This window comes from Lepisosteus oculatus, unplaced genomic scaffold (assembly GCF_040954835.1).
Source record: "Lepisosteus oculatus isolate fLepOcu1 unplaced genomic scaffold, fLepOcu1.hap2 HAP2_SCAFFOLD_67, whole genome shotgun sequence".
NCBI classification, from domain to species: Eukaryota; Metazoa; Chordata; class Actinopteri; order Semionotiformes; family Lepisosteidae; genus Lepisosteus; species Lepisosteus oculatus.
The window spans coordinates 400,841-427,821 of record NW_027168224.1 but is presented as its reverse complement, the minus strand read 5'-3'; the positions used below and the strand labels follow the sequence as shown (position 1 = coordinate 427,821).

General features: G+C 43.5%; 8 non-coding genes across 8 annotated transcripts; 2 read left to right on the top strand and 6 right to left on the bottom strand.

Annotated features, from left to right (window-relative positions):
• Positions 1–3,761: 3,761 nt before the first annotated feature.
• On the bottom strand, positions 3,762–3,834 carry trnar-ccu (transfer RNA arginine (anticodon CCU)). Its single transcript has one exon. It is a non-coding gene; the product is annotated as a tRNA-Arg (tRNA).
• Positions 3,835–6,213: 2,379 nt separating this feature from the next.
• trnar-acg (transfer RNA arginine (anticodon ACG)) lies at positions 6,214–6,286 on the bottom strand. The gene has a single exon. It is a non-coding gene; the product is annotated as a tRNA-Arg (tRNA).
• A 5,461-nt stretch (positions 6,287–11,747) lies between these two features.
• On the top strand, positions 11,748–11,821 carry trnai-aau (transfer RNA isoleucine (anticodon AAU)). The gene has a single exon. It is a non-coding gene; the product is annotated as a tRNA-Ile (tRNA).
• Positions 11,822–14,657: 2,836 nt separating this feature from the next.
• On the bottom strand, positions 14,658–14,739 carry trnas-gcu (transfer RNA serine (anticodon GCU)). The gene has a single exon. It is a non-coding gene; the product is annotated as a tRNA-Ser (tRNA).
• Positions 14,740–20,546: 5,807 nt separating this feature from the next.
• On the top strand, positions 20,547–20,620 carry trnan-guu (transfer RNA asparagine (anticodon GUU)). Its single transcript has one exon. It is a non-coding gene; the product is annotated as a tRNA-Asn (tRNA).
• A 1,973-nt stretch (positions 20,621–22,593) lies between these two features.
• On the bottom strand, positions 22,594–22,667 carry trnai-aau (transfer RNA isoleucine (anticodon AAU)). Its single transcript has one exon. It is a non-coding gene; the product is annotated as a tRNA-Ile (tRNA).
• A 559-nt stretch (positions 22,668–23,226) lies between these two features.
• trnag-gcc (transfer RNA glycine (anticodon GCC)) lies at positions 23,227–23,297 on the bottom strand. The gene has a single exon. It is a non-coding gene; the product is annotated as a tRNA-Gly (tRNA).
• Positions 23,298–26,059: 2,762 nt separating this feature from the next.
• On the bottom strand, positions 26,060–26,132 carry trnar-ccu (transfer RNA arginine (anticodon CCU)). Its single transcript has one exon. It is a non-coding gene; the product is annotated as a tRNA-Arg (tRNA).
• Between the last annotated feature and the right edge of the window lie 849 nt (positions 26,133–26,981).

Here is a 26,981-nt window from a genome sequence, read left to right as displayed (position 1 = left end):
GCATGGAGTAAACCTTTGCTTTATCCTTTGCAGCCTAAGCATGCTGACGCAGCTACCTTTCTCTTAACGCGCCTCAATCATTATTCACCAAAACGATCAGCAGAATAAGTCGCCTTTGTGGTGATGTCACTCCTCTGCTTCACAAATGTCCTTAGTGACGGGCCATTTCTTTCTGCCATTTTTCCGGAGCGGTTATTGATTGCTCCATCATTTCCCTCTTACTTTCCATCACTAGATTGAAAAAAAAAACAGAAACAGGCTGACAGGACGACAATCAAATTGCAAAAACTCATCAAAGCACTCGATAGAGTATTTGAATCCACAAGTAGCTACGAGCAACTTTGTCCTGGCTTGCATGAAAGTCGGAAAATGTCAAAAAGAAAAAGATGGTGGCTTTTTCATATTCGTTCTTTTATTTTTAGCTCGTTGGCTCTTCTGTCCATTGTCCTCCTGCCTGGCTCTTGACCTGTTTGAACGCACACAGTAGACTTTCATGCAGGGGATTTGTCCTGAGCCTCTGTGAAAGACCCACCCACCCCCATAAATAACTGCTCTAGAAACACATGAATGCAAAACTAAACCACAGCTTAAAGAGGAGCTTGTCATGACCGCCAGGCAGTTAAGACCAACTCTTAAGCGATCTAATCAGCACCAGCAGTGGGTGATTATTAACAAACGCCGCCGCACGAGTTAACCCACCTGCACACACTCCACCGTGCGGTACGCAGTGCTATTTTTACCATCTTTACCTGCTTCCCGCTGGTATTGAGTCTACTCCTTGAGAGCTCTACCTGTCGTTTTTTCCATTACCTCGTTTATTCTGGATATTGGACTCCCCTTCTGCCTTTTCGACTTTGGACCTCGCCTCTCACCTCGGACTGTTTGCCACCAGTGTTCTCCCTGGATTACGACTTACCTTACGCCTCTTGACCATGAAACAAAGCAAAGCAGAGCAAAACAAAACGAACAAACGAAAACCCTCACGTCCCGCACTTGCATATAACGCCGTTACGTGCCCAAGCGGTATTGTACGTCATCCTAGCACTGCACCCCGGGGCGTATGGTATATGGGAACGAGCACACGCCACGAATCGTCTCGAATCACTCCCTACAGCTGTAAGGCACCTTGAAGCGTGCACCCCCAACATTCTTCTTTGCGCATCTGTGAAAGGTAAACTCTTGAGCAAACTCTGAACCAGCTCTAAGGAAACTAATCCGATTAGACGTTACTTTGACTCATCCTTTAAGGGACCCTTGTTAATTGGAGAATCCAATGATTTCGAATGAATTCTGTATGCGTTAAAAGACAGCTATACACAGAAAACATGCAGGACACTTCTCATGATGTTTCCCGAGCCGAAACACAGTGCGTTTTTCCAAGCCATCTGACAAAGCCCTCCCACTGAAAACTGCAGCAGATCATGTAAAGACGTTCAACTTTGTAACTACTGCACGCACGCACAGGAAGCAGAATAAATTCCTCTTTTCAAACTGTCAAAGGTTTGCTTTGCGAACACTGCAGGACATCGCACAATCGCTTTTGAACGGGGACAAACGATTTCTTATGGGGCGCAGTAAGTACAGACGTTTAAAAAGCTCCACTCATGCCGACGATGCAGCATGAAGAAGCGCAACCTAACGTTTGCATTCCTAGCAAATTCCTTTTATTTTTTTATAAATACAGTCTTGTTTAACAAACAACACACACAACATTTTACATTGTCAATTCAGTTCAAATCAATGTATTTCTATATAGCGCCTTTCACAACAAGGGCTTCCCAAGGCACTTAACAATGCAAGTTGTTAAGAACCTTGTGTCTAATATGCCGCCTAGGTAACGTGCTGTCTCTTTGAGGCAAATGTTTAAATCCTCTGAGTTAAGTGCTGAAGTTATAGTAGTCCTATCAGTATTGTTGCCTCCGATCAACAGATCCTCAGTTTTCTCAGAGTTGAGTAACAAAAAGTTTTCACACATCCAAGTATTTCCTTCATTAATGCATTTAACTAAAGTGATAATAGAAGAGCTGTCGTTTGGTGTAAACAAAATGTTTATTTGAGTGCAATCAGCATATGAATGAAAGTTCATATTATTTTTTCGGATTATCCTACCTAGCAGCAGCATGTAGAGAGAGAGAGCAATATTGGTCCCAGCACTGATCTTCTGGTACCCCAAATTGAACTGGTGACATTGATGAAGCAGTACAATTATTAGATATTTGAACATAATGAAAACGATGAGTAAAATGTGAAGTAAACCACTGAAGGACGGTTCCAGATAAGCCAACCTCAAACTCAAGCCTGTGTAACAAAACAGAGAGGTCAACCGTGTCAAAGGCAGCTCTAAGATCTAGAAGCACAAGCACTGTTGCATTCCCCGCATCAGTAGCTAAGAGAATATCATTTACGACTCTTGTTAATGCAGTTTCAGAAACCAGACTGAAATTTCTCAAGTATATTATTTGAATCCAGATACGATTGACGTTGGGCAACAACTATTCTCCCAAGACTTTTAGATTGAAATGGGACCTTTGAGACAGGCCTGTAGTTGTTAAGAACTTGTGGATCCAAATTTGACTTCTTAAGGAGCGGTCTAACAACCGCTACCTTAAATTGATCAGGTACAACGCCTGACGCAAGCGATGCATTCATCATACTAATTATAGGTCCTGCCAGTCCTTCGAGGGAATCTTTGACTAGCTGAGTGGGGATGGGATCTAGCGAACAGGTGGTTGACTTTGTCTTATGTCTGTGTTTATGAGTCCACCATAAGAAGAAATCTGAACAGGAGTGGTGATCATGCGAGGTCACCATGGAGGAAACCACTGCTCTCCCCCCCAAAAAAACCACCACTGCCCCTCTCAAGTTTGCTAAAGACCACATGGATGTTCCACAGCAACTCCTGGAACAATGTTCTGTGGACAGACGTGACAAAAGTTGAACTTGTTGGTAAATGTGCACAGCGTTATGTTTGGAGATAACAAAACACTGCATACCAACTCCAAAACCTCATCCCACCTGGGAAGCATGGCGGAGGCTGTACGGCTTGCAATCATCGAGGGACCGATGAATTCCAAGATGTATCAGGAAAATCTACAGCAGAATGTCAGGGTGTCTGCCTGTGATCTACAACTCGAAAGACGCTGGGTCATGCAGCATGACAAAAACAAAGGAGTACATCAACAACAGAGTGGCTGAAACAGAAGAAATTCCGTATTTTGGGATGGCCAAGTAAGAGTCCTGACCCCAATCCCATTGAAATACTGTGGCGTGATCTGAAGCAGGCCGTTCAGCGCAAGACATCCCAAAAATATACATGACTGAAACAGTTTTTCATAGAGGAATAGGCCAAAATACCTCCTAACCGCTGCTCAGGTCTGACCAGCCGCTACAGAAAGTAGGGGTTGAGGTTTTTGTCATAAAGGAGGTTCCACTAGCTCCTTAATATAAGGGTTCACGTACTTTTTCCATCAATGACCTTGATTGTTTAAACCATTTGGTCAATAAAGAAACAGCAATGTCAAATGTTGGGCGTGTGTTGTTTGTTAAATCAGACTCTCTTTATTAATTATTATGACTTAGATAAAGATAAGATCACATGTTAGGAGCCATTCATGGAGAAATCCACATCATTCCGAAGGGCTGTTTACAAAAGTTTTTCTCCCAACTGTATGTGAGAGAAAAGCAGAGATGCTCACTGAGTAAGGTGGGGTTGCAGCTTTGCAAATCACAAGGACATTTGTACGCTCAAAATGGGACAGGAGCACCCCAGATGGGACTCGAACCCACAATCCCTGGCTTAGGAAGCCAGTGCCTTATCCATTAGGCCACTGGGGCACACTGGGGAAAGCTAGGCAGCAGAAGGTTTACTGTGACCTGAGAAGGACCGGCATCCAATCACGGTGGTACACACACACACACGCTCTCACTCATCTGAGCTACACAGCTACCAAGATGATCTCAGGTGCGCCGAGTTGGTACGGAACATATTGAACTGATCGACGGCGAATTGTCTCTCAGACAGGCTTTTCACCTCTGAGCTCCCTGACTGACAGTAATCAGCTAGGTAGTGAAACAGTCAGCTGCTTCTAAGCCTTAAACAGCTGCATCGCGGCGCTTCCACAGAGAGATGATTTGAAAGCCAAACATCGCCCATTGGGAACACCTTACTATCACTAGTTTAAGAGACTCTTAAGGTCTTGCAGAGGTGCCTGTCTAATAGCATGCGCTTTGCAAGCTATAGGTGTTTAGGCTGAGGCAGAATGCCTGTTAACAAAATGTTTTTCTAAAGGGGCCTCGCACTCTTTTCCAAGCAATGGTCACCATCCCCACCGAGTTTCACAATGTAGTCATGTCCTAGGACATCACCTGTTAGTCTCCATTTGTCTGCCACCAACACTTTAGGTTACGGGGTCACAACCGCACCCCGGAGACCAGAGGAGCCGTTGGCGTTCTGGCGGCGCAGATTGGGCTGAAGGTGGGGCGCTTGAATCTCGCTGTTGGAGGCCGTCTGAAACTGACCCAAGCCTTTCCCTTGAATTAAATGTAAATAAGAAATGAACCCCAGATGCACATGGAATCAATCACGTGTTTCCTTTGAGCCGTTTCAGAGACTGCTCCAGAGTTTACCTTGCACAGATGCGCAAAGATTAATGATGGGGGTGCACGCTTCCAGGCGTCTTACAACTGTAGGGACTGATTAGAGACAATTCGTAGCTTGTGCTCATTTCCCTCTATTCCCCGTGTTGCAGTGGTAGGATGACGTAAATTCCTGCTTCGACACGTAACGGGATTATAATCAAGTGCAGGAGCTGAGGGCTTTAGTTTTGTTTCGTTTTCCATGGCGTTCGTAAGCGCGCAAATCAAAGGCAATTCCTGCGTCTAACACGAATGTAAATGCTTTTGAAAGTGCAGTGTGGTGCAGCTTGTAAAATCCTTGTCCACATTTTTGGTTTGTTGATGTTTTTTCTGTCTGCCAAAGTTGCATTTTGACATCCGGACTGGGGGACTTTACCATTTGAACGTGAAGCCAGCCTTAAACCCTCTGAGGCGTGTCTGTCTGCCGGCACGAATCTTGGAAAGGTATTTTTTTTAACGAAGACCAACTTTAAAAAGGTTTCCGCAGCCACCTCGCAGTCCGTGTTTGATTATAGGAGGAATGCGGCGGCATTGAGCTCGCATTTGTCGTGCTCGAGTGGTTAAGGTGATGGGCTCGAAATGCGTTGAGGCTTCCCCGCGCAGGTTCGAAACCTGTCGACTCCGGCGTCTGCCGCACGTCGCCTTGTGCCTGCGCGGCAGAGGCGAAGTGCCACTTCTCCTTTCCTGGTACTATAAAAACGCGAAATCGTTTGGACCCGCTGCCGTGGAAATCAATTCTTCAGATAACCACGCATTTTGCGTTCGCACCTCTGGTGCTCTACTTATGCCTTTGAAAACCTAATGAATAAAGCTGAAAGAACCGACACGATATGTAGGTGCTGGTAAAGCACGCAGTAAAGAACTGTTAACAGCAAGGGTTTCAGTGGGTTAACTGAGGAGAAGGCGTGATCGCTAATTGTTGACTTTTTATTTGGTGTTAGAAACACTCTTACTGTGCATGACGTGCAACAAATGTAGCCACAGAAATTGCATCACGCTTTCATGTATGCTATTGCAGACACCAACATTGCCTAGATAGAAAACCGAAATAGCCGTGGGTTTGCTTGCTGGTCTGAAGGATCTCTCTTCGAATCTCTATCATTTGTCAATGAAAGTAAAAGGCGCTGCAATCTCATACGTTCAGAATCAAACCCGCAGCTGTTGTTCGACTTTATTTCTTGACTAATTACAACTGAGTGTCGCATGAGCAGTTACGTAAACTTGTCTGGTATATTTGAACACAAATGCCGTTCTTCAATTAAAACTAACAGTACATTGTCAGGGACATTCAGTTCTATACAAACAAGAGACAGACAAGAGAATATTTCTACCGTTCATGTGGACTACGTGTTGACTTACTGATCGGAATAATTGAAAGGTTCGGGCTCATAGCCGATGCAGTGCGTGCTAATTAGAACAGCAACGCTGAGCTCTCAGCACCGTACTGAGCCCAGGTGTTTTTCTAAAGCTGTCAGGTGCAGTTCATTTACATGAAGGAAATCTCTTACTGGGTACGATTACAATGCAGTAAGTAGCACAGACTACTTAGGGAGTAGCCCGATGCGTTTAAAAACGACCCGAGCCAGGCAGGAGTCGAACCTGCAATCTCCTGATCCGTAGTCAGACGCGTTATCCATTGCGCCACTGGCCCTGGTGTGACACTGCAGGACTGTAACCCAGTGAGATCAGCACTGCAACTAGTAAAATATTACCCCCGGTCCATTCTTTTCCAAAAGTGAGAAACACCTGTTTTCTACATTTTGTCTGTTTTAAAACCATATCTCTTTAAACCAAACCAAGAGTTTGTCTTTTGCACTGATATTCTGATTCATTTCGATTTCAAAGAAAAAAAAAACATTATCTTCCAAAGCATCATAAAATTGTCCATTCTTCCAGACTCTACTTCTCTCTTGTAGTAGTACAGCAGACCTTTCCAGGTGAGCAGATCACAGAGTCCGAAATATGCTTCCTCCATCAAGCAAAGTACCTGAACATGACTCTGTCTTCATAAAAGCGCCCCTGTAATAAAGAAATTAAATCCGAAATCAAGAGGGCAGTTGCCTACTGAAGTTCAAGAAGTCATCAATTTTAACCTAGCAACACATTAAAGGCTGCATCTATACAAGTACGATTCTAGAAATGCTCACCAGATTACGTTTTAAGAAGGAACTGCGCCTCAGGTTCCGCCGAGATCTTAACTTGGATGGCAGGATTCAGAGTCCAGAGTGTGGACTGATGGCGCACGGAGGGTCCACATACTGTGGATCCCTCAGTTTTCTTCCGCGTGTTTAAACCGCCAGCGTGTGACTCCCCTGTCCCCGTGACCTCATTGCTCTGCTCTCTCCTCTGTGCAGCCGAGCCCGATTCACGGTAAAGTGAAAAAAAAGATGCCCTCAACGTGGGATTTACTCTGGATCGAGGATAGATGTCACCTTTTTATCGTTGAACAGGATGTATGTGATGTGGCGACTAGGTTCAATTTTGTATCCTCTTTAAAAGATTAAGGACTGGGGTGAGCGTGATTTACCACCCTTTCAGCTAAGAACCCGACATGAGCACCGTTTAAGCTGCATAGACTCGGTCGTTTAACTCTTCTCCATTAGCAGGGTTAAGGTTAAAGAAAAAAAACATTGCTGACTTCTTTTTTTTTGCCAGCCGCTAGCGCTGATTAGCAATGTTTGTATTTCATGTTTTGCAAATTCCATCAATTTTAAGAAAAACAAGTCGCGTTAAAGACAGGAAATGAATACTTGCATTTAATTAAGTCTAGCCGTAGGCGGTTATCCACTGGGATTCAGACCCAGGGCCTCCTGTTTACTAGACAGGCGCTTTAACCAACTAAGCCACAGCGCCCCAGGAGTGCTGTCCTTTTGCAGCCACTTGGACACACCACTCAGACACATCTGCATTCGGTGTGTGCTCCGCCTGCTCGCTGAGCAAGTTGCCACCTTTACATACAATAGCAACATCGACACCAAGAGAAAGGATGACAAATGGCTTTTATCTGGAACTTTTCATGTCCAAGGAGCTCAATGTGCTTTCTGTGTACAACAGGGCCACTGAACTCCACGCTGGCCACTGAACCACAGCAGTGGCTTGCTGGCTTGACATCTCCCAAGGAAAATGTTGAAATCGCGTGTGGAACAGGAAATTGACCCTCGAGTACGAGGGAAAAAAAAGAAAAAGATCATCTGGAGCATCAAAGGTGCATCATTTGGACACTTTGTGGGCTTGAAATACAAAGAAAATCATGTTCTATGGTACAAGATAAATACAAAACTTAAGCTTTTATTATAATTAGATTTGTTTATAAAGCATAAGCAATCATTTATTACATTAATATATGTAAAAATAACATTTTAGCATCATACGTTTAGTATATTTAGTCCCTAATGCTGAAAGAAATGATCATAGAACATGACTTCTAACCTTACCTGCGGTGTTTTTGATCCCTATTGCTCAATGCACAGTGAAAGCATTGCATACATGTGTCTGACAATGAGAAATGGGCCCCTGAGACAGTCATTTGCCTGTTTCACAAATGATCGTATTTTACTAGAGATTCTGTTTGGGATTCAGATGTGCATTCGGACAGCAATCCTTTTCAAGAAATGATACGTTCTGGATGAGGTCAAAGGTGCTGGAACACTGTATTTAGGATGTGTTTGCAGTTATTCTGTGTTTCTAGCTTCAACCCAGTGATATATATATATGCTCACTGATTTTTTGGTACATAATAATCATTATGAGGATTTATTTCCATATGTGCTAGAGGTAGTGTTGTGAAATTCTTCAACACACTGGATCGCAGGTTTAAACCTGCACTCTTACTCCTTAAATACCAACAAATGCAGATATGTAGCAATCATATTGTAGCTGACACTCATTTGCCTGTTTCACAAATGATCATATTTTACTAGAGATTCTGTTTGGGATACGGATGTGCATTCTGACAACAATCTCTTTCAAAAAATGATTTTACCTTATCGCAGCTTTGCCCCTCTTGCCTCTTTGGAAAATATCTCCATCTTGTGGTCGTTGTTGGTAATGTCTTCTTATGCCCTTTTTTTATTTCAATTCTTTATTAGTTGATTCTAGAATCTCTACAATAGAGCTGAAAATATCAGTTTTGTAGCAGACAATATGACATTAGTTATAGTCCAATTAAGACTTTATTACCCTGTTTGTAACATAACAAATTAAAATTGATTAAAACTAAGTTTGGAACACCAGGGAACATAAAAAATGATTTTTAGGAAAACCATGAGGTTCTCTGTGTCCGATGCCTGCAAGGGGAGAAAGCTAGAATCCTTTGCTTTTTCAAAATTTGAAAATAAACATCATATAACAACAGCTTTCATTCCTAGGAGTGAAAAATAACAATTTTTGAAGACATATTAGTTTCTAAAACACTACAATAAAGTTAAAAACATCCGTTTTATATTACTTTTAGTATTTTTAGTGAAATTAGTCATTTATTGCACTATTTTTAATATAATCTCTAATTAAAAGTGAATAGAATTAAGTTTGGAGCAACAAGGAACACAAAAAAAAAAGATTTTAAGGAAAAAAATGATGTCTTCTGTGCCAGGTACCTGCAAGGGGAGAAAGCTAGAATCCTACCCAGGCTCCTGGAGCTCTGTCCTGGCTAAATGAGGGTGAATCCATCCCCTTCAAAGCTCCATGAAAAAATGATCATTTAAAATTTGAAAAAAAAAACATCATATAACAACAGTTTTCATTCATAGGAGTGAAAAACAACCATTTTTGAAGACATATTAGTTTCTAAAACACTACAATAAAGTTGAAAACATCCGTTTTATATTACATTAATTTTTGTGAAATTAGTCATTTATTGCACTATTTTTAATAAAATCTCTAATTAAAAGTGATTAAAATTAAGTTTGGAACAACAAGGAACACAAAAAAAAAGATTTTAAGGAAAAAAATATTGTCTTCTGTGCCAGGTGCCTGCAAGGGGAGAAAGCTAGAATCCTACCCAGGCTCCTGGAGCTCTGTCCTAGCTAAAGGAGGGTGAATCCATCCCATTCAAAGCTCCATGAAAAAATGATATTTTTAAATTTGAAAAAAAAAAACATTATAGAACAACATCTCTTGGTCCACAGAGTGCAAAAATCCAACTTTGAAGAAAATCCATTGACTGATCCCCGAATCCTGAAGTTTCTTCGCATGATATCGGGCTTGCAACCACTTTCTGGAAAATGATGAAAAATGCCAAAAATGAAAAAAAAGTTATCAATTCTAGAGCCTAAGAGGAAACTAAGACAAATGTATATCTCCAAATAATTTTATGTGCTTCAGAAGAGCCCAGGAAAGTTTTTTGCATACATGAAACCACGCCCGTTTGCACGTAAGCAGACATGGTTGCACACACGACTGCATGAAAGCACGCGTGCATGCAAAATCATCCTGTTAAGCATTTGAAAAGCCGCACCACGGCGCACTTGAAATAGCTCTTACATTAGTGGTCGACACAGGAATCGCCTTTTTATTTACGCTCTTACCAACGCGATGGAAAGCAAAACAAAGCAAAGCAGAGCAAAACAAAACGAACAAACGCAAAACCCTCACGTCCCGCACTTGCATATAACGCCGTTACGTGCCCAAGCGGTATTGTACGTCATCCTAGCACTGCACCCCGGGGCGTACGGTATATGGGAATGAGCACACGCCACGAATCGTCTGAAATCACTCCCTACAGCTGTAAGGCGCCTTGAAGCGTGCACCCCCAACATTCTTCTTTGCGCATCTGTGAAAGGTAAACTCTTGAGCAAACTCTGAACCAGCTCTAAGGAAACTAATCCGATTAGACGTTACTTTGACTCATCCTTTAACAGTTTTCAGTCTCTGTCTTTAAACACCTTGCTCAGTCACATTCAAGCCACAAGTACTCTTCTCGGATGTTGCACAAACAAATCCTAATGTCTTGAAAGCATTGCAGCATGTTTGTGTCCCACTTCCCGTGGCTGCAGGACGACTGACACGATCGGACAAACACAATCTGTGGCGTTTAGCGTGACATAGTCTTGCAGGCATCGTGCTGTCTTACTGCAATACTATACCACTTGAGGAAACAGTTCATCTGGCCATGAAACTCATTTGAACGTCTAGCTACAGCAACTAACAATAACATGATTTATTCAGGATGTGTGGAACCAGCACGTCCCGGAGACAGCTTCTGAAATCGTGAGCATTCTCTGGTGGTGTCCTGGAGGGCTCCCCCGGGCATGTGTTGGTGGCATAGTGGTGAGCATAGCTACCTTCCAAGCAATTGACCCGGGTTCGATTCCTGGCCAACGCAGTGGCAAGTGTTTTCAAATGCTGTCACAAGCCTTGGATTGTGACTAGCAAAGCAAAGCCTTTTGAAAGAGCTAAAGCACTGCAAAACGGAATTGAAGGAGAATCTTACAGGGGATTCTGAGCGGTGTCTAAATAAATAAATTCACAGCGTCCGCGGATGGCATTTTGCAGCTGGAAGTAGATGTCGACGCTTTTTGCACACAGCACCAAAAAAGCGTCTTTTTTGAAGGTACAGGCATTGAGCATTGGTGGTTCATTGTTAGAACTCTCGCCTGCCACGCAGGAGGCTTGGTTTTGATTCCTGGCCAATGCAGTGGCTTTTGCAGCGAACGGCTCCATCACTTGCATCCCAACTTTTGCAACTCGCAACTGAAAACCCACTGAAGCTAAGCAGGTGTGAGCCAGGTCAGTACCTGGATGAGGGTGAGCTACAGGGAAAAACAAAGCTTCCGAGAAGCTGTGTTGTAAAAGGGCGCTGTCTTTTGGATGAGATGTAAAGCCGAGGTCATAGTGCTCTGTGGTCATTAAAAATGACCACCACAACCTTTGACAAAAGCTCTTGGTAATTGATGGTCTTCAATAATGCTTCTCCTTTAGGTACATTTTAAATCAGCTGAAAAATGCTGTGAAATGGGGGGGCACTTCAGGCCAGTGTAGGATTTGGGTTACAAGAACCATGAAACTGCACGAGAAAGCCCGTACACTGAATTACACGGCTTTCTATTCAAAGGAGGACAAAAGAAATTCCCTGAGTTTGATTTTTTGCAGCACAGAGAGGAGCACTGTTGCGAGGCCGGTTAGCTCAGTTGGTTCGAGCGTGGTACTAATAATGCCAAGGTCGCGGGTTCGATCCCCGTACGGGCCAGGTCCTTTTCTCCTCTCTTACCAAAGCTGTTAGGTTCCTTTCCGTGGTGAGAGGGGTTGTCATGCAATGCTGCCACACAGTGCCGACAGACAAGAGTGTTGCGGGAGAAGAGAAAAGTGTTTGAAGATTTAAGAGTGTCTTAGGTGGAGCCAAAATCAAGTGTCACAAATGCAAGTGGGAGGATTTCCAATGTTTAATATGGTAAAAATAAGCGGACGTTATCTGCCGGTCTGGCACAGTCTGCCATGCTTTTGTCATATACTGTAAAGTGGTGTCGAACTGGAGCCTCACCATTTGCATATGTGAGGCTCCTGTTATACATCGATTGTCACATTAAATGACAAAAATGAAGAGAGTTAAAGCAGCTGGAGAGGTTTTCTTACAACTTTTGAGCTGACACAGTTTTGGAAAATGTTTCATTCACGCTGCACTGTACAACATAGGCAGCCAAGAGTCTCCAAAACAAAACAGAATTGACAGATAGGAGAAAATTCCCACTCGTCCTGAAGTTCCAAAAATCCAGCACTGAGCGTAAACAAAGTGTCTAAATAGTGTGGGAATGTTAAACCTAACCCTAGCTGGAGTTTGAGCAATCCAGCACTGAGAGTAAAAAGATGAGTCAAAGTAACATCTAATCAGATTAGTTTCCTTAGAGCTGGTTCAGAGTTTGCTCAAGAGTTTACCTTTCACAGATGCGCAAAGAAGAATGTTGGGGGTGCACGCTTCAAGGCGCCTTACAGCTGTAGTGAGTGATTCGAGACGATTCGTGGCGTGTGCTCGTTCCCATATACCTTACGCCCCAGGGTGCAGTGCTAGGATGACGTACAATACCGCTTGGGCACGTAACAGCGTTATATGCAAGTGCGGGACGTGAGGGTTTTCGTTTGTTCGTTTTGTTTTGCTCTGCTTTGCTTTGTTTTGCTTTCCATCGCGTTGGTAAGAGCGTAAATAAAACGGCGATTCCTGCGTCTACCACTAATGTAAGAGCTATTTCAAGTGCGGCGTGGTGCGGCTTTTCAAATGCTCAACAGGATGACTTCGCATGCACGTGTGCTTTCATGCAGTCGTGTGTGCAACCATGTCTGCTTATGTGCAAACGGGCGTGGTTTCATGTATGCAAAAAACTTTCCTGGGCTCTTCTGAAGCACATAAAATTATTTGGAGATATACATTTGTCTTGTTTTCCTCTTAGGCTCTAGAATTGATAACTTTTTTTTAGGATTCTAGCTTTCTCCCCTTGCAGGCATCGGGCACAGAGGACCTCATGGTTTTCCTAAAAATCTTTTTTTTTGTGTTCCTTGTTGTTCCAAACTTAATTTTAATCACTTTTAATTAGATATTTTATTAAAAATAGTGCAAAAAATGACTAATTTCACTAAAAATAATGTAATATAAAACTGATGTTTTTAACTTTATTGTAGTGTTTTAGAAACTACTATGTCTTCAAAAATTGTTATTTTTCATTCCTAGGAATGAAAGCAGTTGTTATATGATGTTTATTTTCAAATTTTGAAAAAATTAAAGGATTCTAGCTTTCTCCCCTTGCAGGCATCGGACACAGAGAACCTCATGGTTTTCCTAAAAATCATTCGTTATGTTCCCTGGTGTTCCAAACTTAGTTTTAATCAATTTTAATTTGTTATTATGTTAAAAACAGGGTAATAAGTTTCTAATTGGACTATAAATAATGTCATATTGTCTGCTATAAAACTGATGTTTTCAACTCCATTGTAGAGATTCTATAATCAACTAATAGAGAATTTAAATAAAAAAGGGCATAAGAAGACATTACCAACAACGACCACAAGATGGAGATATTGTCCAAAGAGGCAAGAAGGGCAAAGCCGCGATAAGGTAAAATCATTTTTTGAAAGAGATTGCTGTCAGAATGCACACCGTCTTACCACTGCAACATGGGGAATAGAGGGAAATGAACACACGCTACGAATCGTCTCAATCACTCCCTAGAGTCGTAAGGCACATTGAAGGGTGCACCCCCATCATTAATCGTTGGGCCTCTGTAAAAGGAAAGCTGTTGAGCAGTCTTTGAAACAGCTCGGATGAAACACTTGATTGCTTCCATGTGCATCTGGAGCCCACTTCTTATTTTCACTTCACGCCGCCCAAAGCATTTCTAAAACAGGAGATTCGCGTTTGGGAATGCGCCCTGCCCTACAAATAAAACAGGTCTACGGGTCTGAAACCTGCTCCACGGAAAACAGTTCTGTTGCGCTTTTGATCAAATGGAGATTCGCTGTTCTTACTTTTTGATGACATAACACCCAAAGGGGCTACTTTGGAGCTGGATTCCAACCAGCATCCTAAAGTTTCTTAGCGGTATCCTTTACAGTCCTCTGTTCGGTCGACAAGGAACAGTAGGGGGCAGCTTTCCTCACACATACAGTGCAATGTACTGTAGTGTTCCCCTTCATTGAATTCGCAGTTCTGCATCAGACCTCTAACTCGTTTCCTTAGCTTGGATTTAAGCCACGAAGCAGGCTTCTACTGTATAAACGTCTAGAGGAATCACAAACTATTTGAGAGGCCACCATCCCAGGGGGAACTGACAAAGTCTATCCCTAAACACCTAGCGCAGTCTCTCGAGAGACTGTCAAAAATCGCTTTCTCTGTTTGCGTTGCAAGTAAGTGAAAACGCGGTCTCAAACCAGAGCTACTTGGCAGCAGCGGCACGTAAATACCATTACTGTTACTGCTCGATACCGACGTTAGCCTACTATACCATGTTCAGCCACCGCTAGAAAATGCACAGCTCTAGAACCGGAGCAAACGACAGGATGGCCAATGCCAAACGGGCACACGTGTCAGACATGGAGAGCGACGAGGATGGGATTTGAACCCATGTGTGCAGAGCACAATGGATTAGCAGTCCATCACCTTAACCACTCAGCCACCTCGTCGACAGAAGTGGGCTGTCCGGACATGGGTTGGCGCGCTCCAGATGATCTTTTTCTTTTTTTTCCCTCGTACTCGAGGGTCATTTTCCTGTTCCACATGCGATTTCAACATTTTCCTTGGGAGATGTCAAGCCAGCAAGCCACTGCTGTGGTTCAATGGCCAGTGTGGAGATCAGTGGCCCTGTTGTACACAGAAAGCACATCGAGCTCCTTGGACATGAAAAGTTCCAGATAAAAGCCATTTGTCACCCTTTCTCTTGGTGTTGATGTTGCTATTGTATGTAAAGGTGGCAACTTGCTCAGCGAGCAGGCGGAGCACACACCGAATGCAGATGTGTCTGAGTGGTGTGTCCAAGTGGCTGCAAAAGGACAGTGCTCCTGGGGCGCCGTGGCTTAGTTGCTTAAAGCGCCTGCCTAGTGAACAGGAGACCCTGGCTCTGAATCCCAGCGGTGCCTTTTTTGTTCTGTCTTCTCAAACAGAACTGGTCATTATGGACAACCGCCTACGGCTAGACTTAATTAAATGCAAGCATTCATTTCCTGTCTTGAACGACTTGTTTTTCTTAAAATGGATGCAACTTGCAAAACATGAAATACAAACCTTGCTAATCAGCGCTCGCGGCTGGCAAAAAAAAAAGAGGTCAGCAATGTTTTTTTCTTTAACCTTAACCCTGCTAATGGAGAAGAGTTAAACGACCGAGTCTATGCAGCTTAAACGGTCCGCACGTCGGGTTCTTAGCTGAAAGGGTGGTAAATCACACTCACCCCAATCCTTAATCTTTTAAAGAGGATACAAAATTGAACCTAGTCGCCACATCACATACATCCTGTTCAACGATAAATAGGTAACATCTGTAGTGTGCTCTCTGAAGGCACTAGTTCTGTAGGATTTGGGATTTACTGAGACAATTATTCATTATAGCAGTAAATCACAAAGTTGATTCTTTTGATGGCTTTAGAATCCAACCATGCGACATAACTCAAACAACGCACACACACAGGTACTAATACACGAGGATACATTTATTAATACATAGAATATGCATGTAAACCTAACAGATCTTATCGAGAGGGTTATCAGAATACAAAAGGTATATATTCAGTCAGTTACAAAGAGTTACATATATCAAGAGGACATACGTTCAGTATATCATTCATTTAGACCGTTTCGTAAATGAACTTGGTTATAACTTCTACACTAGATACTCAAAACAAGTACATAACTCTTAGGAATTAAATTGATATCAACTGGTTGGGATAACAATTGAATTCTCGAGCTGTCATGCAGTGAAGTTGAATACTCATCCAATCTCTGGGGATTCAGATCTCCTGCGGGCACAAAGCAGTTGCAGGCTTGTTGCTGTCTAATCCGCGCTCTCTGGCTCTATGCCAGGCTTTGCTGTTCAGCTTGCGACGGTGCTCTGGTGATGTTGACCTTGGGGTTGTAGACCACTTGGATGAGGCTCTCTCTTGGAATCTTGCAGACCTTTAGGCGCCAATGGATGACCATTGATCATGATAGCCAGGCTTAGCTAAGTGCATCCCCATTTGGGAGCTGTACCTTATCAAAAGAAAACATCTTTAAATCAGTCTGCATGAATAGCTTCTCTGTTACTGCACCACAGAGATGAAGAGGGAGATGGGGCCTCATTTGGGAAAGCACAGCAACACTTAATTCTGTCTTATTAATAAGCCTCGCCGCTACAGTACGTACAGTTATAATTCAATCTGAATTAAAAACTACATGTCCCAGTTACCATGGTGGTGCTTGTGATCATTGCGTTTAACCAACGAAACAGGGCGAAAAATCAGTCACATGACTTTGTGGCTGAGTTTAGAAAGCTTAACGTATCAGCAAGACAGCAAAGACATTTTTCCAAGAAAGTTTAGCCTTTGTCACTAATGAAACCGCTAAATAAAGACATAAATATGGAAATTGACAGTTAATTGACTTTTATATTTCTAAATATCACAACATGTTCGAATCCAAGTCATTTTTAATAACAATGGGTAAACTGGGTAAACTATCACAAAGCTTTAAAAAACTTAACATTTTTATTATCAACAAATTGTAAATACGATGTTTACATTGGCATTATTAATTTTTCACTTGAGTATATGGAGGATTGTGAGAGCAGACCCCCCCTCTTAGGCTACATTTTTAATAAGAAATGGAGGCTGTATGCGTTACAATATAAACATTTACTGTCAAACTTTAAATCAACAGTTGATTTAAAGACAATCTGTCAAAGTGCAATGAAACACAATATTGTTGTTGTTGTTGTTGTTATTGTTGTTTTTATCCTGTAAAGCGTTTTGAGAAGCCACCTTTAAAGGCGCTATATAAAGGCGCTGATTCTTATGGAATGTGTTTTCTTTCTTCTTTTTTTTCAGCATAGAATAAACCTGTTACAGTACTTGATTCTTATGGATGCCCGGTTCCGCCGGGGATTCAAAATAAAACATGGAATCACGTGTCTAAGGAAATAGCATTATAACTATATCCATGCACAAACAGTAGCATGTTACATTATTAATTTGGGTGTCTCCTCTTGCCAGAAAGCGCTAAATTGCATTTTGAGTGCGGTTTTTGACTTTTTTTAAATTACAACCCATACATAAGCTGATACTGTTTAGACTTTTAATTATTTTAAACTGTATTACAGCAGCACAATGTGCTTTTTCACGAAACCTAGAGTACTGAAATGTCTTGCGTTGTACAGCTTTTCAGCTAAATATATTTATCGCTTACACCTGACACTTGATGTGCCCGACAAAAACCAGTTGAACAGCTCTGTTGGAGGTTTGCAGATCAGATCAGATTCCCTTCCCCCCACAGAAAGACAGACTTATTAGTCGCTATTCACTGCGACAGCAGCTCCAATTTCAGGCGTAAGCGATAGATCCCAGTTTAGCCGATCTTGTTACAGCATGTTCCAGTTTACTCTTATTAACCATATTAATTTTAAGTGCTTAATGCCATTTTTTGACCACGCACGAATATTCTTATGTCCATACCTTTGCAAGGGAATCAGTGTGAATTGTAATACTAATTAAATAACCGCGGGCACTTTCCACCCCCTCTGACAGCAGGAACATAACCCATTCTCAGCTCAGCAGCTCATTACAATATAGGGTGTTCAAATCTTTTGCTGCCTCAAAAAGCTTTAGAGAACTTAACATTTCTATTATCAACAAATTGTAAATACGACGTTTACATTGGCATTACTAATTTTTCACTTGAGTGTATGGAGGATTGTCAGCTGTCACTGAGAGCAGTTAATTAAATGTATTTTTTGATTCACAATCAGACAAATGCAACATAAATTGTTATCTTTGTCTTCTAAGTATATTAATAAACTTTCAGCATAGCTTTCTCCTAGTTTAGATTAATTTTTCTTGGGATTTTGGGATCAAACGTGGAAAGATTAGATTAGTAATCGTTTTTATTTTTTAAATACATTTTAGAAAAGTGTAATCTATACTTAAAAGCTGTATAAAAGCTGTATAAAAGACACTCGATATTAATGGAGTTTAGTTGATACTTTTTAAACTTTTAATTATTTTAAATTGTATTACAGCATTGTACACATGCTTAAAAGAGAAGAAAACGCAAGCCTTCTTCAGGTGTGAGGGCATTCTGCTCAGAATGAAACACTAAAATGTAATGTAGGCTCTGAATGGGTTCAATTATGATTTGGGCTTGATTAAGGTCGCTGCCTTTCATCCAAAATCTTGCTTGAATCCTTCTAAACTAAAAATTAGACATGAGCAGGGGCTCTGGTGAAATTTCTCTTTTTTTAATTTCTCTTTTTTTCTTGGAAAAATATCTTACCCGCTGCAATCCGGGCACAGAAGGATTAAAAGAAGCCAGACAGGCAGGGGGAAGAGTGAGTTCTAGATAAAGAGGTATCCAGGTAACAGTGAAGGTAACAGCCGCAGACGTGGCCTACTTAGCCCGCCAGGGTTACCCTACTCTCCCGGAGGAGGCCCACCGGGAAATAGCGCTCCAGGCGTTCCTGGCCCCGGCGCCGACTGAGGTGCAGTGCCACGTGATGCTGGCCGCACTGGTCCCCTCGGAGCAGGCCCTGGCTCTGGCTGAGCAGACTGATGCCGTATTCGAGGAAACCGGTGGGCGCCAACGGAGGGGCGCACGGGGAATCAGATGGGGAGGAGGAGACGCCCAGCGCGACGATGCTGGGGGAGCGATGACGGCTGGTCATCTGCCACTGCTGTGGGGAGAGGGGACACATCGCAGGCAACATGAAATTGTCAGGGACATTCAGCTATATACAAAGAAGAGACAGACAAAGTAATAATTCTATATTAACGTGGCCTACATATTGACGCAATGATCAAACTAACTGACATGTTCTGATTCAGATCCCCTGCAGTTCATAATAATTAGAACAATAGCAATGCTGAGTCCTCCCCACCCTACTGAGCACAAATTCAGCTGCTCTCCAGTTCTGTTCTGCATGTTTTTTCATTGCAATTGAGCTCGGAGCTGGAGATGATCTCCATACAGTTCTGTGTTACCTAGCCCGCACTTGCGTGCTAATTTACGGGTTGTGGCAAATGCTTTTTTATAGTTCATATACATGACGGCAACCTGTTACCGAGGAACCTGAGAGGTTTAAAAGCCTCACGAGCCAGGCAGGACTCCAACCTACAATCTTCTGATTCGAAGTCAAACGCGTTATCCATTACGACACTGGCCCATGGAACATGCGCTTGCACTCTACCACAGAGAACAGAAATAGTGTTGATGTGTCGTGCTGAAATTCCGATTGATTTTGAATTCAAAGAAAAAAGGTTTTCTTCCAAAACACCATGAAATTGTCACATCTTGCAGACAATAGGTGTATTCCATGTTGAAAAGAGAAGAAAGAAAACCATGGAGCCTTTTACAGGTGTGAGGCTTCTTCAGGTGTGAGAAGACCTCACAGTCGAAATGCTGTGTTTCCGTTCTTCTCTTTTCAGCATGCAATAAACCTATTACTTGATCCTTTGCAGCCGAGGCATGCTGAAGTAGCTACCCAGCTGAACATCTAGCAGACTCTACAGTACTTCTCTCCTGTAGAAGTAAAGCAGGGCTTGCTGGGTGAGCTTTTGCTCCGGTAAATTAGGTCACGTGTCATGTTAAATCACTTCTTCTAAACACAACATTTGCTGGTGCTAGCTTTCCCCATGAAAAGAGACATTTCCCTTACAGTACATGACATATCGTTTTTATTCTATCAATAAGTATAGAAATTAAACAAAAGAAAAAATGGTGTCGCCAAAGAATGCACAGCTCTGTCGCCTTGGGGAGGTGTCAAGGGCATTGAGCTCCTTGGACATGAAAAGTGCCCGATAAATGCCATTTCTCATCATTTCTCTTGGCGTCAGTTCTGCTATTAAATGGGACGGAGGCAACGGGCTCAGAGAGCAGGTTAAGTGCACACCGAATGCAGATGTGTCTAAGTGTCTGTAAAAGCGCGGTGCTCCGCTGGTGCTGTTCCCTAGTGGCTTAAAGTGCCCGCCTAGTAAGCAGGCGATCCTGGGTCTGAATACCAGCGGTGCCTCTCTCCGTGTCTTGTTGTGCCGAATGTCTCATTTCAGACAAACATGTACAGCTTGGTTCAGTTTAATGCAAGAATTCATTTCCTTTCTGGAATAACTTGTTTTTGAAGAAATCCATACAGCTTGTGAAAGATGAAATCCATTTCTTGGTTGTCAGTGGAAAAAGATTGCCGGCTGCAAGAAGCGCAAGTGATTGTTTTCTTTGACCATAAACCTGCAAATGTAGAGAGCACAAGCGGCCGTCAGTCTCTGTGGCGCAATCGGTTAGCGCATTCGGCTGTTAACCGAAAGGTTGGTGGTTCAAGGCCACCCAGGGACGCATGTCTCATTTTTTCCAATGTAAACATCATCACCGCTAAAGAAGATGGTGCAGAAAGCTCCACAGTCGAAACATTGTGCTTCTTTTCTTCTCTTTTCAGCATGGAGTAAACCTTTGCTTGATCCTTTGCAGCCTACGCATGCTGACACAGCTACCTTTCTCTTAACGCGCCTCAATCATTATTCACCAAAACCATCAGCAGAATGTGTCGCCTTTGTGGTGATGTCACTCCTCTGCTTCACAAATGTCCTTAGTGACGGACCATTCCTTTCTGCCATTTTTCCGGAGCGGTTATTGATTGCTCCATCATTTCCCTCATACTTTCCATCCCTAGATTGAAAAAAAAAACAGAAACAGGCTGACAGGACGACAATCAAATTGCAAAAACTCATCAAAGCACTCGATAGAGTATTTGAATCCACAAGTAGCTACGAGCAACTTTGTCCTGGCTTGCATGAAAGTCGGAAAATGTCAAAAAGAAAAAGATGGTGGCTTTTTCATATTCGTTCTTTTATTTTTAGTTCGTTGGCTCTTCTGTCCATTGTCCTCCTGCCTGGCTCTTGACCTGTGACTGTCTGAACGCACACAGTAAAATTTCATGTGGGGGATTTGTCCTGAGCCTCTGTGAAAGACCCACCCACCCCCATAAATAACTGCTCTAGAAATACGATTGCAAAACTAAACCACAGCTTAAAGAGGAGCTTGTCATGACCGCCAGGCAGTTAAGACCAACTCTTAAGCGATCTAATCAGCACCAGCAGTGGGTGATTATTAACAAACGCTGCCGCACGAGTTAACCCACCTGCACACACTCCACCGTGCGGTACACAGTGCTATTTTTACCATCTTTACCTGCTTCCCGCTGCTCAGTATTGAGTCTATTCCTTGAGAGCTCTACCTGGCATTTTTTCCATTACCTCGTTTATTCTGGATATTGGACTCCCCTTCTGCCTTTTTGACTTTGGACCTCGCCTCTCACCTCGGACTGTTTGCCACCAGTGTTCTCCCTGGATTACGACTTACCTTACGCCTCTTGACCACGAAACAAAGCAAAGCAGAGCAAAACAAAACGAACAAACGAAAACCCTCACGTCCCGCACTTGCATATAACGCCGTTACGTGCCCAAGCGGTATTGTACGTCATCCTAGCACTGCACCCCGGGGCGTACGGTATATGGGAACGAGCACACGCCACGAATCGTCTTGAATCACTCCCTACAGCTGTAAGGTGCCTTGAAGCGTGCGACCCCAACTTTCTTCTTTGCCCATCTGTGAAAGGTAAACTGTTGAACAAACTCTGAACCAGCTCTAAGGAAACTAATCCGATTAGACGTTACTTTGACTCATCTTTTTACGCTCAGTGCTGGATTGCTCAAACTCCAGCTAGGGTTAGGGTTAGCATTCCCACGCTACTTAGACACTTTGTTTACGCTCAGTGCTGGATTTTGGGAACTTCAGGATGAGTGGGAATTTTCTCCTATCTGTCAATTCTGTTTTGTTTTGGAGACTCTTGGCTGCCTATGTTGTACAGTGCAGCGTGAAGGAAACATTTTCCAAAACTGTGTCAGCTCAAAAGTTGTAAGAAAACCTCTCCAGCTGCTTTAACTCTCTTCATTTTTGTCATTTAATGTGACACTCGATGTATAACTGGAGCCTCACATATGCAAATGGTGAGGCTCCAGTTCGACACCCAGTTCGACACCACTTTACAGTATATGACAAAAGCATGGCAGACTGTGCCGGACCGGCAGATAACTTCCGCTTATTTTTACCATATTAAACATTGGAAATCCTCCCACTTGTATTTGTGACACTTGATTTTGGCTCCACCTAAGACACTCTTAAATCTTCAAACACTTTTCTCTTCTCCCGCAACACTCTTGTCTGTCGGCACTATGTGGCAGCGTTGCATGACAACCCCTCTCACCACGGAAAGGAACCTAACAGCTTTGGTAAGAGAGGAGAAAAGGACCTGGCCAGTACGGGGCTCGAACCCGTGACCTTGGCGTCATTAGCACCACGCTCGAACCAACTGAGCTAACCAGCCTCACAACAGTGCTCCTCTCTGTGCTGCAAAAAATCGAACTCAGGGAATTTCTTTTGTCCTCCTTTGAATAGAAAGCCTTGTAATTCAGTGTAAGGGCTTTCTCGTGCAGTTTCATGGTTCTTGTAACCCAAATCCTACACTGGCCTGAAGTGCCCCCCCATTTCACAGCATTTTTCAGCTGATTTAAAATGTACCTAAAGGAGAAGCATTATTGAAGACCATCAATTACCAAGAGCTTTTGTCAAAGGTTTTGGTGGTCATTTTGAATGACCACAGAGCGCTGTGACCTCGGTTTTACATCTCATCCAAAAGACAGCGCCCTTTTACAACACAGCATCTCCGTCACTATACTGGGGCATTGGGACCCGCACAGACCTCAGGGCGAGCGCCCCACCGCCGGCACCATTAACACCGCTTCCAGCTGGAAGCTTTGTTTTTCCCTGTAGCTCACCCTCATCCGGGTACTGACCTGGCTCACACCTGCTTAGCTTCAGTGGGTTTTTTGAGTTGCGAGTTGCAAGGGGATGCAAGTGATGGAGCCGCTCGCTGCAAAAGCCACTGCATTGGCCGGGAATCGAACCCGAGCCTCCCGCGTGGCAGGCGAGAATTCTACCACTGAACCACCAATGCTCAGTGCCTGGGCCTTCAAAAAAGACGCTTTTTTGGTGCTCTGTGCAAAACGCGTCGACATCTGCTTCCAGCTGCAAAATGCCATTCGCGGACGCTGAAGAACTTATTTCCAAGGCAGCGGGTACAAGCGATTGGGCGTTTTAAAACCACCAGGAACAGCAAAGAGGCGTGCTTCTTTGCTTGCGCCGAAACACACCGACTGGAGGCGGATAACGTAGTCGGCAGGATTCGAACCTGCGCGGGGAGACCCCAATGGCTTTCTAGTCCATCGCCTTAACCACTCTGCCACGACTACAGCAAGCCCCACCACCGCTGCGTTCTTGCTACAATCTTACCTGGATCGCGAGGCGCCGGCGGAAGCCTATTTCAAAGTCGTTCTCCGTTTCAAAAAAACATTTCCAAAATACAAGCCTTGCAGACAGACACGCCTCAGAGGACTTAAGGGTGGCTTCATGTCGGAATGATAAAGTCTCCCCGTCCGGACATGAAAATGCCACTTTGTTACACACAAAAAAAGAATCAACAACAGAGAAATGCCCACAAGCATTTGAAAAGCCGCACCACGTCGCACTTGAAATAGCTCTTACATTAGTGGTAGACGCAGGAATCGCCTTTTTATTTACGCTCTTACCCACGCGATGGAAAGCAAAACAAAGCAAAGCAGAGCAAAACAAAACGAACAAACGAAAACCCTCACGTCCCGCACTTGCATATAACACCGTTACGTGCCCAAGCGGTATTGTACGTCATCCTAGCACTGCACGCCGGGGCGTATGGTATATGGGAACGAGCACACGCCACGAATCGTCTCGAATCACTCCCTACAGCTGTAAGGCGCCTTGAAGCGTGCACCCCCAACATTCTTCTTTGCGCATCTGTGATAGGTAAACTCTTGAGCAAACTCTGAACCAGCTCTAAGGAAACTAATCCGATTAGATGTTACTTTGACTCATCATTTAAGGGACCCTTGTTAATTGGAGAAATCAATGATTTCGAATGAATTCTGTATGCGTTAAAAGACAGCTATACACAGAAAACATGCAGGACACTGCTCATGATGTTTCCCGAGCCGAAACACAGTGCGTTTTTCCAAGCCATCTGACAAAGCCCGCCCACTGAAAACTGCAGGAGATCGTGTAAAGACGTTCAAGTTTGTAACTACTGCACGCACAGGAAGCAGAATAAATTCCTCTATTCAAACTGTCAAAGGTTTGCTTTGCGAACGCTGCAGGACATCGCACAATCTCTTTTGAACAGGGACAAACGATTTCTTATGGGGCGCAGTAAGTACAGACGTTTAAAAAGCTCCACTCATGCCAATGATGCAGCATGAAGAAGCGCAACCTAAAGTTTGCATTCCTAGCACTGTTGCATTCCCCGCATCAGTAGCTAAGAGAATATAATTTACGACTCTTGTTAATGCAGTTTCAGAAACCAGACTGAAATTTCTCAAGTATATTATTTGAATCCAGATACGATTGACGTTGGGCAACAACTATTCTCTCAAAACTTTTAGATTGAAATGGGACCTTTGAGACAGGCCTGTAGTTGTTAAGAACTTGTGGATCCAAATTTGACTTCTTAAGGAGCGGTCTAAGAACCACTACCTTAAATTGATCATGTACGTTGCCTGACGCAAGCGATGCATTCATCATACTAATTATAGGTCCTGCCAGTCCTTCGAGGGAATCTTTGACTTGCTGAGTGGGGATGGGATCTAGCAAACAGGTGGTTTACTTTGTCTTACGTCTGTGTCCATGAGTCCACCATAAGAAGAAATCTGAACAGGAGTGGTGATCATGCGAGGTCACCACGGAGGAAACCACTGCTCTCCCCCCCAAAAAAACCACCACTGCCCCTCTCAAGTTTGCTAAAGACCACATGGATGTTCCACAACTCCTGGAACAATGTTCTGTGGACAGACGTGACAAAAGTTGAACTTGTTGGTAAATGTGCACAGCGTTATGTTTGGAGATAACAAAACACCGCATACCAACTCCAAAACCTCATCCCACCTGGGAAGCATGGCGGAGGCTGTACGGCTTGCAATCATCGAGGGACCGATGAATTCCGAGATGTATCAGGAAATTCTACAGCAGAATGTCAGGGTGTCTGCCTGTGATCTAAAACTCAAAAGACGCTGGGTCTTGCAACATGACAAAAACAAAGGAGTACATCAACAACAGAGTGGCTGAAACAGAAGAAATTCTGTATGTTGGGATGGCCAAGTAAGAGTCCTGACCCCAATCCCATTGAAGTGCTGTGGCGTGATCTGAAGCAGGCCATTCAGCGCAAGACATCCCAAAAATATACATGAACTGAAACAGTTTTGCATAGAGGAATAGGCCAAAATACCTCCTAACCGCTGCTCAGGTCTGACAAGCCGCTACAGAAAGTGGGGGTTGAGGTTTTTGTCATAAAGGAGGTTCCACTAGCTCCTTAATATAAGGGTTCACGTACTTTTTCCATCAATGACCTTGATTGTTTAAACCATTTGGTCAATAAAGAAACAGCAATGTCAAATGTTGGGTGTGTGTTCTTTGTTAAATCAGAATCTCTTTATTAATTATTATGACTTAGATAAAGATAAGATCACATGTTAGGAGCCATTCATGCAGAAATCCACATCATTCCGAAGGGCTGTTTACAAAAGTTTTTCTCCCAACTGTATGTGAGAGAAAAGCAGAGACGCTCACTGAGTAAGGTGGAGTTGTAGCTTTGCAAACCACAAAGACATTTGTATGCTCAAAATGGGACAGGAGCACCCCAGATGGGACTCGAACCCACAATCCCTGGCTTAGGAGGCCAGTGCCTTATCCATTAGGCCACTGGGGCACACTGGGTTGGGTCGATCACGCTGATGAAGAGCCAGTTTTTTTTTCCTTTGCTTTTTCAAAGGGATCCCCAAAATTAGGAAAGTTAGGCAGCAGAAGGTTTACTGTGACCTGAGAAGGACCGGCATCCAATCACGGTGGTACACACACACGCTCTCACTCATCTGAGCTACACGGCTACCAAGATGATCTCAGGTGCGCCGAGCTGGTACGGAACATATTGAACTGATCGACGGCGAATTGTCTCTCAGACAGGCTTTTCACCTCTGAGCTCCCTGACTGACAGTGATCAGTTAGGCAGTAAAACAGTCAGCTGCTTCTAAGCCTTAAACAGCTGCATCTCGGCGCTTCCACGGAGAGATGATTTGAAAGCCGAACATCGCCCATTGGGAACACCTTACTATCACTAGTTTAAGAGACTCTTAAGGTCTTGCAGAGGTGCCTGTCTAATAGCATGCGCTTTGCAAGCTATAGGTGTTTAGGCTGAGGCAGAATGCCTGTTAACAAAATGTTTTTCTAAAGGGGCCTCGCACTCTTTTCCAAGCAATGGTCACCATCCCCACAATGTAGTCATGTCCTAGGACGTCACCTGTTAGTCTCCATTTGTCTGCCACCAACATTTTAGGTTACGGGGTCACAACCGCACCCCGGAGAGCATAGGAGCCGTTGGCGTTCTGGCTGTGCAGATTGGGCTGAAGGTGGGGCGCTTGAATCTCGCTGTTGGAGGCCGTCTGAAACTGACCCAAGCCTTTCCCTTGAATTAAATGTAAATAAGAAATGAACCCCAGATGCACATGGAATCAATCACGTGTTTCCTTTGAGCCGTTTCAAAGACTGCTCCAGAGTTTAC